Genomic DNA, 4,464 nt, shown 5'->3' with positions numbered 1-4,464 from the left:
GTACTCAAATTTTGGGTACGCTACCCGTTATCTCAGAAACAAGCATGACCCCCCAATTGTTTTTTATTGCTTTGGGGTGGTAGTTTAAAGTCGATTGACTGGGTAGGAGCTTTAGCCACATATGTTTTAAAGTACTCTGGTTTTGTCTTTTCAATTAGTGTGTTATTAACAGCTGCTGAAGAGTGTACTCAGAAAATTTCCAGTATTGATTTGTAATTAAACCTTAAACTGAAATGTTTTAAGCTCAAACGTTTGTAGTTAATTTGGGCTTACATTGGAATTGCTTTGTTGGTGTGATTAAAGCTGACTGGGTATATCAGTAAAACTATTTGTGTCAATTATTGTGCTGAGTATGTGCACTGTGTAATAAATCAAACGCTTGCATTGGAATTTGTGTTATTTTGTCAGTAAGCACATTCTCCGATCAAATCCAGTGGGTGGAACCATTCTCCGATTGTTTTGTTCCCACCCTGTTTCCGTCTCAACCAAAGAGGAAATGTTTTATTTAACGACGCACTCAACACATTTTATTTATGTTTATATGGCATCGAACATATAGTTAAGGACCACACAGATATTGAGGGAGGAAACCCGCTGTTGCCACTTCACGGGCTACTCTTTTCGATTAGCAGCAAGGGATCTTTTATATGCACCATCCCATAGACAGGATAGCACATACCACGGCCTTTGGTGTACCAGTCGTGGTGCACTGGCTGGAGCGAAAAATAGCCCAATGTGTTCCCACCGATGGGAATCGATCCCAAACCAACCATGCATCAAGCAAACGCTTTAACACTGGGTTACATTCCCCCCCCCCCCCCCCCCCCCCCGTCTCAACCAGTGCCTTACAAGTGATATATTAAAGGTAGTGGTATGTTAAGTCCCGTTCATGGAAAAATGTAGCAGATTTCTTCTTTGACGTAAAACACCTTGATTTCTATACAAAGTTTTAAAATTTACTTGCGTTGATTTATCTATCATATTATACTTTTCCCCACAGCTCCTTACAGTAACGTTTTACATAAATTCATAATTATATGTTAAATAATAATTTCATACAAGATGGAAAGGAAGGAAATGTTTTATTTAATGTCGACTCAACACATTTTATTTACAGTTATATGGCATCGGACATATGGTTAAGGACCACACGGATATATAGAGAGGAAACCCTCTGTCACGACTTTTTTTTTTTCAATTAGCAGCAAGGGATCTTTTATGTGCACCATCCTACAGACAGGATAGTATATACCACAGCCTTTGTTACGCCAGTTGTGGAGCACTGACTGGAATAAGAAATGGCCCACCGATGGGGATCGATCCTAAACCGACCGCGCATCAAGCGAGCACTTTACCACTGGACTACGTCCCGCTCCAATTTCATATAGATGTACATGTACTTGCCATAATAGCCGATGTGCTGGGGTGTCATTAAATATTCATTCATTAAATATTCATTCATTAAATATTCATTCATTCATTCATTCATTCTTCTTTGACATGTACATGTAGTTAATATATTCTAGTGGTGTCGTTAAAAATATTTTTAAAATTTAAATAACATTTAGAAATCCATGGTTAAACCTGTGCATTGTAAGAATTGATTGAAACAAACAATCACAATTTTCCGTTAACGCCATTCCACTTGCGATTCATCATGCACATTTCAGCGTGCAGAAAGGTGCTTTTACATGTTTTAACAAGCAGATTACCATACAAAATTTGATGTCATCTAAGTGTACTTTTAAGCCACTAGCAAATACTTTGTGTTAGGATGTCCCACTCAGAAAAACTAGAAAAAGGTAAAGTTTGTTTTATTTAACGACGCCACTAGAGCACATTGATTTTTTATCTTATCGTCAGCTATTGGACGTCAAACATATGGTCATTCTGACACTGGTTTTTAGAGGAAACCCACTGTTGCCACATAGGCTACTCTTTTATGACAGGCAGCAAGGGATCTTTTATTTGCGCTTCCCACAGGCAGGATAGCACAAACCATGGCCTTTGTTGAACCAGTTATGGATCACTGGTCGGTGCAAGTGGTTTACTCATACCCATTGAGCCTTGCGGAGCACTCACTCAGGGTTTGGAGTCAGTATCTGGATTAAAAATCCCATGCCTCAACTGGGATCCGAACCCAGTACCTACCAGCCTGTAGACTGATGGCATAACCATGCTGCCACTGAGGCCGTTACCTCCAGTCTTTCTCCCTCTCGTTTTTTTTTTTCAGTGCGCAAAATCACATACATATGGAGAAGGTACGTGTACATGTATACACTGTTTGGATAAACTTTGTTAACGTTTGTTTCTTTTGTTTAACGACAACACTAGAGCACATTGATTTGTTAATCATCAGCTATTGGATGTCAAAATTTGTGTAATTTCGACATATAGTCTTAGAGAGGAAACCTGCTACATTTTTCCATTAGTAGCAAGGGGTACTTTTTATATGCACCATCCCACAGATGGGATAGCACATACCACTGCCTTTGATAAACCAGTCGTGGTGCACTGGCTGGAACGAGAAATAGCCCAATGATTCTACCAAAGGGGATTGATCCCAAACCAGCCATGCATATCACTGGGCTACATTCTGTTAAAAAACCATTCCTGAGTTTGCTGCAATGTTTTAACATGTTGTCGACTAATAAAATATTTCTACGATTAAACTTACATATTAAATATATTTTCTTGTTCAGAATATTAGTGGCTGTATATTAAACGTGTTTCTGATTGTTCTAATATTTGTACTAGGTTAATTTTCATTATATTTCCTAAAAAATCCAGTTTGGGCTTCTTACAAATATTAAGACGACCAGAAACACATTGAATATACAGACACTGATATTCTAAACAAGAAAATGTATTTAATATGTAAGTTTAATCGTAGAAATATTTTATTAGTCTGAAACATTTTATAATGCAGCAAACTCGGGAATGTCTCTTTAAGAGGCGGTAAAAGAAAATCTGAAGAAAAAAAAGAAGCAAGTGATCTTTTAAGAAGTTAAAGTGTTTTGTTTAACGACACTACTAGAGCACATTGTATTAATCAATCATCGGCTACTGGATGTCAAACATTTGGTAACTGTTGACAGTCTTGGAGAAGAAACCCACTACATCTTTCATTAGTAGTAAGGTATCTTTTATATGCACTTTCCCACAGAAAGGAAAGCACGTACCATGGCCTTTGACCAGTTGTGGTGCACTGGCTGGAACGTAAAAAACCAAATCAGTTGAATGGCTCCACTGAGGTGGTTCGATGCTGCCATTCAAGCACCTCAGGCGAGCACTCAACCAATTGAGCTAAATCCCATCAGTGATCTTTTATATGCATTTTCCCATGGGCAGGACTGAATGAAAAGGTGTATGAATTGTGGGGCACTGTTTGGGATGGAAAGAAAGAAAGAAATGCTTTATTTAATGACACATTCAACACATTTTATTTATGGTTATATGGCGTCAGACATATGGTTAAGGACCACACAGATTTTGAGAGGAAACCCGCTGTCGCGACTTCATGGGCTATTCTTTCCGATTAGCAGCAAGGGATCTTTTATTTACGCTTCCCACAGGCAGGTTAGCACAAACCATGGCCTTTGTTGAACCAGTTATAGATCACTGGTCGGTGCAAGTGGTTTACACCTACCCATTGAGCCTTTGACATGAGATGGAATGCCAAGGGAACTTTGGGGGAGGTTTGGAGGGGGATTGTAAAAAAAAATGAAAATATATATAATAAAATTATAACTATTGCAAAATTTAGGGGGAGCCCGGGCCCTGCCCCCCTCCCTCCACCTAGATCCGCCTCTGCAGTATGTGATATACCTGCTGTGCAGGACTTACTGGAACAGACCATTGTCAAAAATAAAACAAAATGATTGTAGCATTTTATTATCTTATTATTTATTTTTCTTCTTCTGTGAAATGATTGTAAAGAACACAATCATTTTTAAATAAACATATAAAGTAAAATGTACAATGTAATATGTATGCATTGCCAAACTATGATTTCCCTCAGTGCTCCGATCCCAGTAACTTGAACATTTTGATTGAACTGAAAACTACTGACTATTCTAGTACAACTGAAATTTAAAGAGACTGTCCCCCAGTTTTCTGTCACTGTTACTAATGTGTCTGATCAGCAGAGCCTTGCATGTTGATAAATTAAATTATATTAAATACATTTTCTTCTCTAAAATATCAATGTCTGTATATTCCATGTCAGGGCTTCTAGAATTTTTTTAAATATCCACTAGCCATGGGATCAGTGATCTTAAACATTTACTAGCCACGATTAAAAATCCACTAGCCCTAATGTACTTTTAAGTTAAAACAATTTGACTAAATACTAGTAATAATCCGATGTCTCCTAAAGAGGGAGATGGAGCTTAAAAACACTAACATTGAGAGGGGGTGGGGGTGGGGGGTGGGGGGGGGGGGGGCAGGATATTCACATTTACA

This window comes from Gigantopelta aegis, chromosome 12 (genome assembly GCF_016097555.1).
Source record: "Gigantopelta aegis isolate Gae_Host chromosome 12, Gae_host_genome, whole genome shotgun sequence".
Lineage (NCBI taxonomy): Eukaryota > Metazoa > Mollusca > Gastropoda > Neomphalida > Peltospiridae > Gigantopelta > Gigantopelta aegis.
This window is presented reverse-complemented; position numbering follows the sequence as displayed.